The 9817-nt window shown below is 32.3% G+C and overlaps 1 protein-coding gene across 1 annotated transcript in view; it reads right to left on the reverse strand.

Moving 5' to 3' along the window:
- Positions 1-9817, reverse strand: part of LOC118746736 — a 127208-nt gene that overhangs the window by 67705 nt on the left and 49686 nt on the right. The gene's annotated exons all lie outside the window — the stretch shown is intronic.

Here is a 9817-nt window from a genome sequence, read left to right on the forward strand (position 1 = left end):
GCTGTGCGACAATTTTAGGGTGATGGAATCTAACGCGGAAGCGACCAACACAGATCGATAGTACTTGACTAGGATAACAAAAAAAAAAAACAAAAAGGTTGTTACTAGGACAAGTGCTGTTTTATGCACGAACCTAGGAGTTTCCCTTTTTTATTTTTCGGTGCTTACTACGTTCGGCATTAAAAACAATTTTTTAAATAGTTTTACATACAGGAATAATCAAAATACCTACTTAGCAAAAGTTGAATGACCTTTCGTGTTTTAATTTACTGACATTAGGGTGATAAGAACTGAGATCTAGGGGCAAGTTCTAGAACGGGGTACTTGAGATCAATGAACTTTGGTACAAACTAATTTTCTCCTCGATACAAGAACATCGATATATAATACTTTAAGATCCCACTGTAAATGCTAAGGAAATAACGGAAAATGTAAAAAAAGCGACCCATACGTTTGGCCAAAATTTGAATTTACATGAATAAATTTAAAAAATTCAAAAAAGTGTCAAATGTTTGTGATTAAAAGAAAAAGTTTCAAGCTCTGGTAGTAACCCCTAAGAATTTGTTTTAAAATTTTGAAATATTCGTGGACGCCTTTATTTTGTATGTAGAACAAAATTTAGATGTTATTTTTAAGGACCATCCTAATGTACACATATGTATGTGCTATGTACGTGCATCTGTTCATAAACACACATTCGCAATCTACTATTTTGCTTTAGCACCATAAGCTGCAACTTTACATGCTGGCATTTAACTTTTAGAGAGGATTGGCTAGAAGTAGTACGCAACATAAGATTCTCCATTGCAAAGCAATTGTAAGTGTTTCTGCATATCTTGAAGGTGCTCTTCAGTTAATCAACCGTTAAGCTAGACTGTTTGGTGGTATCTCCACACATCGAATAATCTTGGTTAAGCATGCTAGTGTCAAAAGTTTATGAGTGTTTATATGTACTTACTCATAAAATGATGAAATGCTTCGATTATTAGTATACATATGTATGTACATAAAACTCTACAGAAGATTTTTATGCGTTCACTATAGTTTTTTTATACATTTTTTGTCACACTCGAGACAGATGAAGTAAACCGACCGATAGGGTATATGACACAATATGTACACTTGTTTTCTAAACATATCGCACATACTTTTGATGAGCAGTCACGTTGATACTATACATATGTACTTATGAACAAACTCCTACATTTGTGGCAATAAGAATACGCCGTAGTTGGATAGTAAATACGGGTTTCCCAAACATGTTCACTCCGGCGTAGGAATGCGACATTAATCGGTCAATTAATGTGATGATTAATCATATTCCTGATTAATCAAATATTTTTACTAATCAGTTTATATGCAAATTCAGTTTAATTAAAAAATAATAATTGAAATCTGAGTAACTTTGTTCATTTCCTTCAAGTTTGCTTTCAAAGCAACTGAAAATTTTCTTTATATCATAATATGTATGTACAATATTTTTTTTTTAATAAAACAAAATCAGATCTAATCAGGTTATGATTAATTAGTTCTGACATTAATAGAATTAATTAGAACCTGATTAATCGAACCTGATAAACGCAATCAATCGGGAAACTAATCACTTTGGTTAATCAAAAATGATTACTCTTTGGTTAATTAGGCTTCGATTAATTAGCTTGTTCGATTAATTAATTACACGCACATCCATACTCCTGCGCCTTTTTATGTACATACATACATACACTGCCGGCAAAAAGTATTGGCACAGCTGCTTTTTTAATATATATGCAACAATTTTTATCGTAATATTTTTACGCCATTTTTTTTTATAAAAATATGGTTCATTCTACAAAAAGAAACATAAAAATATAATTTCCAAACTTTGTACAAAACTCGCGAAAATTCTGCAAATTTTCATGCAAATTTTCAACTTTTTAATCAGATTTTTTAGAATTTTTTTAAGTATGCAGATTTGTAGCCCAATCAATTTTATTGTAATAAAATTGTAAAAGTTCTAAGTAGCTACGAATTACCGTTGATTTTTGGCAATTTTTTTCACGCAGTCTCTTCCATACAAAAAATTTTTTCGAAAATACTTTATATTAAAAAATGCAAAACCCCTTCAACAAAAAAAATTCTCAAATATCAATGCGGTTTTTGACTAACTCCGAACTTGCATTTTTTATACTAGAATTTAATGGGCTACAAAACCGCATACTCAAGAAAACTCGAAAAAATCTGATTAACAAGTTGAAAGTTTGCATGAAAATTTATTGAATTTTCGCGAGTTTAAAAAAAAAAATCATAAATTATAGTTTTATGTTTTTTGTTGTAGAATGAACCATACTTTTATAAAATATTAGCGGAAAAATATTAGAATAGAAACTGGTGCATATATTGTGCAAAACTCACTGTTCCAATACTTTTTTCCGGCAGTATACATATGTATATTCCAAATATAAAATTTTTTGAGGAGTTATTTCCTTTCGTGTATATGATATACATTTCAAATATGAACCAAATCGGACTATAAATACGGGGTTTCCAAGTATCTCGACTCCTGCGCCACCTAGCGGACTAATTCATCTTTCATATTACAATTTCAATTCTCGAGCCCATCGGGAAGTTTGTTAAAAATTCATTGTCACATTTGACCGAAACAAAGATGCTTACATACATTCATCGACAGGGGGAGTCTTCATTGTCCCCAAGGTTCTAGACACCAGTCACCAGTTCGTCGTTGTTCTTAATATAGGAATTCAGCTTGGTCTCAGAACATTCCGGCACACCTGAACGCAGCGTGGCTCCATAGGCAGCATAAGGCTCACCTAAGTTCGACAATTTACTCGGCGGAAGTACACGGTTCAATTGCTCACGAGTGTACATCTGTTGAGATGTGCTCTCTGAGGGAAGGGGCGAAAGTCGAGCTGGTTTTCTGTTGTGATGGCAGGTCTCCTTGAGTAGTGATCCGAGTCACTGCTACTCCACAGCCACTTAGCTTGTTGAATCTCTTTCATACCTCCTTTTCCGGACTCTACGAAGTCAATCAGACTCAGTTAGACGTTCCGTCGTGGAGGCTAAATTTTTTGCCCCCCTGACCAAAAATTATTTCCGTGAGCACCCTGGAATTGACTGGAGCTAACGACAGTACTTAACGACAAAGTCTTTTTTACTTCTAAATCTTAGTATTTAGTATAGTCGAACAACTGTAACTGGATACCCAAAGGCCCCACTATAAACTGAATATAGTATGTATGCAGGTGGATTTCACTGTACATATCGCACATCTTCTTCAAAAATGGCACAACTCAAAAATCCTACCCGAAAATATAAGTGCTTGTGGATGATACAGATACAACACAATGAATACAAAACCTGGTACAATAACTAGCAGTTTTCTGGTTTTAATTCATTTTAGATAAATCCTACTAATTGATTTATGCAAAAACATTACTCAATTTTTTTTTTTTTAGTTGTGCGCCTTTTGAAGAAGCTGTGCGATATATGTATTATATTTAAGGTAGATTAACGATAAGTGCTAGAAAAAATCTCTGCATTTTGGTTTAAGCAAACTTTTCGTTTTATTCACCATTTCGGATTTGATATCAACACAGCTACCAACAGCTCGCATGCATGTACATACATCTACTCATACATTTTTATGTGCATAGATTGCATGCCTATTTTGCCATTCGTTCAATTGGCGCTTCGCAGTTATGCTCTGATTTGTAAAGTTTTAACTTTCTTTTACAAATACATATTTTTTCGCGCATAATTAATCACAAGACATACTACCTTCTTGCTTCAAGTGCCAGAGTTTACAAACTCAGGCACACATGCATACATACATACATATATGTATGTACATTTGTTTGTGTCCTTAATTTACAAATTTTGCTTTTAAACACGAAACAAAAAATTTAGGCGTTGCTTCGGCAGATGTATGCAGATAGATAGCTGTACAATATGATAACTTCAGGGCCAGTTATTTCTTGTTATAGTTAATTTTAATAAGCTTATTTTTATGTGATAAAAGGTGCTTTGATATGAAACATTTTTCCTTTTAGTAGGGATAAAGTTTACTCTGGTAATACTGGCAGCAATTAACCAGTTAAGTTTCTTTTTGCATAACGTTAAAACGAATATTATATCGATAACTACTGGAGGGTATATCGACCGTTACATGACTAACGAAATCGAATATGGTATATATAATTATGTATGTATATCGAAAACCATTTCGGTAATCGTATCGATAAATACAACGATAAAAATATCGATATATTTTTTTTCACCATTTCAGTACAATCATCTAATATATTTGACAAACTTTTTTTTGTACTTAAATCTCTCTTCTTCTTAAATAAGAGCTTTTGTTTTTAAAATAACAGTTGCTTTGAGAAAAGTATACAATTCTTATTTACTGCATTTCTTTTACTGTCTTTTCGGGATGCAGTTGATCGTGTTTTTTCACAAAAGTGAAAAGTGTCACAAAAGCTGATATTAAATAGTGTAATATATAGGAACAAATTAACTATTTTTCGGTGGAATTGAGATCCGAAAAAAAACGTTAAATGTTATTCTCAGATTTGAAATATATTTCGCAAAAGCAAAAAGAAAAATTATTAATATCACATCCCTGTCTAAAAATCTAGGGTACTACTGTCCAATATAAAGGACGCTGAACAACAACGCTGAATATAAAATTTTTGATTGTATTTTTGGAATCGATGACCCAAAATTAGCCGGTAAACAAATTTTCAGATTTTCAGCGGCTGATTTTTTGTACTGAGAGGGTTAATTAAGTTCTTACAAAGTGTTTAAATGTAACCGTTTTCTTTATTAAAACTTGGCTCAAAAAGTAATGAACAGATTTCAATCGAATTTGTACAGTATATTCTTTAGATTTTTGGCACGGATTTTTTAATATGCTAGGTGTCGCATGAGTCGAGTTATTCAGAAAATGATGAAATTAGAAATGTATCTATAATGGGGTGTGATGAAAAATACTTCAACGAAAAATTAGTCCACTAGGTGACGCTAGAGGTGAGATATTCATTAAACTCTATTTACCGTTCGATTTTGATGAAATTAAAACAGGTACCGAGAAGTATGATCGAAACTAAACGTCGAAAACCGAAATGAGAACAAAACCTTCGGTAGTGTTTGTACAAGAACGAAAGTGAGAACAAAACTGTCGGGAACGTTCTCAACAGGAAGTATATAAAAACAAACGCCTAGGGGACGTTTTCAAAATGACCAAAATACGAACAATACTTTCGGGAATATTTTTAAGGGAAACAACTCTCCGAAACGTTCTGACAAAGAACAAAAAGGGAATCAAAGTCTAAGGAACTTTTTCTTATGTCTCAGGAAAGTTCTGACAGAGAACGAAACGGGAACAAACTACTCGCGTAAAATGGAAGCGAGAACAAAATTTTTCTGATAGCGTTGCATTAGTTTAAAATGTTTAAATATTAAAATTAATCAAAAAAGAACTGAAAGATAATTATGGAAATTAAGTAAACGAAAGACTTAAGAAACGAAGTTTTCTTGCACGGAAAATGGAAATCTTTGCCATAAATGGACAGTTTAGCTAAAAGTTGAAATGAGCCAGTTTCCTCTCATGGCTCCCAATGAAACGATTTTTTATCACCCGGACGGACGTCCCTCTTATTCTTAATGCTAAGTTCTCAAAACTTTTGTTCTCCATTTGTTCTCTAGCAAAACGTTCCCCAGACTTGTGTTCTTATTTGATCCTCCTTGAAAACGTTCTCGATATTTTCGTTCTTATTTCGTTCTAAATGAAAACGTTCCAAAAATGTTCGTTCCCATTCTGTTCTTATTGAGAAGTTCTTGAATATTTGTTCTCATTTTGTTCTTTACGAAAACGTTCCCGAGTCTTTTGTGCGCTTTTTGTTTCCATTCAAACTGCTCTCATACTTTTGTTGTCGTTTGGTTCTTTTGTTGAATACTTCGCTTAATTTATGGCTGGAGGTTCACAGAGCGGCCTCTTTTATTGCTCTTAATTTTGCCTGACAAACGCCACAGCTCTGCCAATTTGACTCTTGAAATTCACATCAGCATGTGCATAACGCACAATACATAAGTACATACGTTACATTTTACATGGATATACATATCTACATATGTACATACACAGATAAATTGCAGCTTCACATCTGCAACATATTTTTCAATCGAAAATATTTTTCACTCTCTTTTTTTCATTTTCTTTGTTTATTTTTGTTATTATCTTTTTACGAGTTTTCGCCCCAAACCACTTTCGATTTTAACATTCCGACATAAAGACCGAAAATTTGTAACACCAGCAACAACTATTACGCACCTACATACATTTACCGTTGAAATAATAGGGTATTGTACTTACATATATGTATATGTATGTATGTACATACAAACGTATGTAGGTACATACATATGTGTGTTCACTCTCAAAAGTCACATCCGCTTCGTCTGTACATATCGGCCAAGCTGAAGCTGATAGCTTACCAAAGCGTCTGTCGAAAATTTCTACAATAACAAAAGTGTAGATTATCTTTTCAGCGTTATAGGTACATTCATACGAACATTAGTATTTACATACATACATATATAGTAAAATGAATAAGAAAACATGCGAGTATACTATGTATACTAGCTATGTATATGTACATATATCTGTTGTAAATATTTGTTAATGTAAGCTGCGTTTACTTCATACCTCAGCCATGGTTAATTTACCTATGTTTTGGGAATTAACTTTCAGCAGCAGAGGCTGGGAATAGGCATACGAAGACTTGGATGATATATATTGTATGTATGTATGTACATTAGGATGGGCAGATTTTAGTGGATCTATCAAAACCAAATCGGATGATATCAATGTTGATAATAATGACCGTATTGTTACGATAACGATAAATTACTAAAAAATTTCGATAATAAATCGATAACGGATGGGTATATATGTACATATGTACCTACATATGCATACATATGTATATATGTATGTATATGTACCTGTTTACATCGATAACCGATAAATCAATAAATATGCGTAAAAATGTGAAATCTACATCAAAATGCATTGGTATTAAAATGATGTATATTTTTTCAGAACATATGTAATTTAAGGACAAAAATTAAAAAGCAAATTTCTCTTCCAAAAACAAGTCCCTCGAAACTCCCGAACGATTAAATCATTCATATCCGTTTTTTAGTATTTTCGGTATAACGGATTAATGGAAACCCGTTCCATAGAAATGTATATAACAATTTCGTTAATGTCGGATTTGAACTTTATCGATGAGCTGCAATAGAGATGTGAGTTTCCCTCGATTTATATAATCTTATACACAGTTCAAATATTTATATCTGAATACAATTACCACTTTTAACCGACAAAATCGTCAATACTTATGTATGTATTGTATCGTCCAAATTCCATTGCATATCATTCAAAATTACCGAATTAGCCCGAAATTTCGATCAAAAAATTGATCACTAATGATAAAAAAAAAATCGAAAAAGAACCAAATATGATTCAAACAATTTAAATCTGAAAATAATATATTGACCATATGTTACCGAAAAAATAACTTCTATAATACTATTTAGATCAAAAATTACAAGACTCTCTACAAAAATTCGAATGCTCTTTCCCTAGAAAATGAAATTGTTACCATTAGATAGATATTTTCACGATGATGACATACATACATATATAGTAAAATGAATAAGAAAACATGCCCGTATTGTTACAGTTCTGAAAAAAGGGCAATCGAAACTGTGTAGAGCCGAGGTATCAGAGAAATCCTTAACTAGATCAAGAAAGAAATTGCATTTTTTGTTTGATCAATCTGTAACTCATCAGAACATCGCACATAGGGGTATTTGGCCGATTTTGGCGGCCAAAATTATATTTATGAAAATTTTAACTCAAAATGCTTAGAAACGACGTGTTACGATATTTAAAATTGTAAATACCAAAATAACGAAAATAAAGTTGCTTAAAGTTTGACATCGATAGATCCATGTTATCGTGGTCCGATTGTAGAAACATCGATACCTAAGTGTTGGTATCGGCGAGGAGAAGGTTTATATCTAGGTTAGAACATAAAAAGCGTTGCCACCTGCTAAAAAATTGAATGACATTAAGTTATACGAATTGCTACAATATGGGTGTCAATCGAAATGGTTTTGAAAAGGCTTTATTTCTAAACAACATGTGGGAGGGTTACCATCTGTTTAAAAATTAAATTCAACTTTAATTTTAATTAATTTTAATATGGGTGTCAGAAGAAAAAGTTTAATAAGGTTATATGTAGTTTGAAACTAGCTTGAACAGGGCTGCCACCTGTTTAAAAATTAGATTCAATGTAAATAATAGGTTAAATTAATTATAACGAATTTGGTGTCACACTTTCGATTCGCTTCAAATTTATTTTATGGGTTCTACATATGAAATAAGCTAACACATGTACGGGGAATTTTTTTTTCATTTGATCTGTCTAAGTTTGAATTTTTTCGTGATTTTGACTAAACATGTACTTCTTCAAATCGTTATATCTCGGGTTCTGCTCACCGTAACGACTTCATCTTAACGTCGTTTTAGAGCTACATTTCTTTATATAAGATGGTCATGATTTGCAAAGTGAAGACCAGTAAATTAGGGATTTAAAATTACACCATCGTTATCCTCGTTTAATTCTCTATAAAAAACATGTTTCAAATAAATGGGCGTTTTTTAATAACTATTTTTAAAACATTTTTTTTTTTTATGTAGAGACGGTGTATTTTGTGAGAGGCAACAATTTTTTGTAATTTGTTTTCGAAAACTTGCTAAACATTTATTAAACACATCTAAAACCCAAATAAACAATTATCAACAAGGCACTTTGACAGTGCGGTGCGCGCGAATGAAAACAAAGAGGGATTAAAAAATAACGGAATCTAGTCAATAATTATATTCTCTTCACCCTAAATTCTGTTATAAAAGAAAACAGTTCGTTTGGAAAATTCGACTTTTGACCACCTAAATCGGCCAAATATCCCTCTGTGCATTGTGAAAATTCTATTGTATACAGATTGAAGGAATTCAATTAAAATTATTGTTAATTATAAGGCATTTATAGATGAATGTGCGAGGCTAGGCTAGAATAAACATGATAAGATGATTTTTGAGGTAATATTCCTTTCATATAAGCCCGGAAAAAAAGAAAAAAACAAGACATTTTTTTTGTTTTTTTTTGCTTTCCTTCGGCAAAAAAGTGAAATTTTAAAGTAGTTAAACGTGAACTATCTCTCTAACTTAAGCTTTACGTCCTGCTGTAAAGTAAAAATTGTTTCCTTATGTGTCCAATATAAATAATAGACAAACCCAAAGAAGGAGTTAATGGTCATAAAAACCGATCTGACCTAATGTATGAATATAAAATTGTATGTATGTTACAGACGAACATTGGGATTTTACTGCACTTTGGTCATTTTAGTTGTTCGTTGCTGCTCATTGTTCCTTTTTTTCTCTTTCTTAAAAAAATAAACGAATCTGTCGCACACGCCAGTTAATCTCGATTTTTTGTTTTTTTTTTGGTGGCGCGTTTACCTGAAACTTACAAACCACAAAATACAGCTGCATATAGCCGATATTTTTTCCTATCCTTACAATGGCGTTTAAGGTTTGAAACTTTTTGGCTGTTACCTCTTTCTCTTTGGTTAGCTGTTATGCAACTGTGTTATACTTCTGGCTTGGGTTTTTTGCTGAAGTCATTGTTTTTTTTTTTTTGGTGTTTTGTAACTTTTTCAGCAGCGAAGTGTATCGAATCTACTAAGG

The sequence above is a fragment of the Rhagoletis pomonella genome, unplaced genomic scaffold, assembly GCF_013731165.1.
Source record: "Rhagoletis pomonella isolate Grant_MI unplaced genomic scaffold, Rhpom_1.0 Rhpom_scaffold_00011, whole genome shotgun sequence".
Classification (NCBI taxonomy): domain Eukaryota; kingdom Metazoa; phylum Arthropoda; class Insecta; order Diptera; family Tephritidae; genus Rhagoletis; species Rhagoletis pomonella.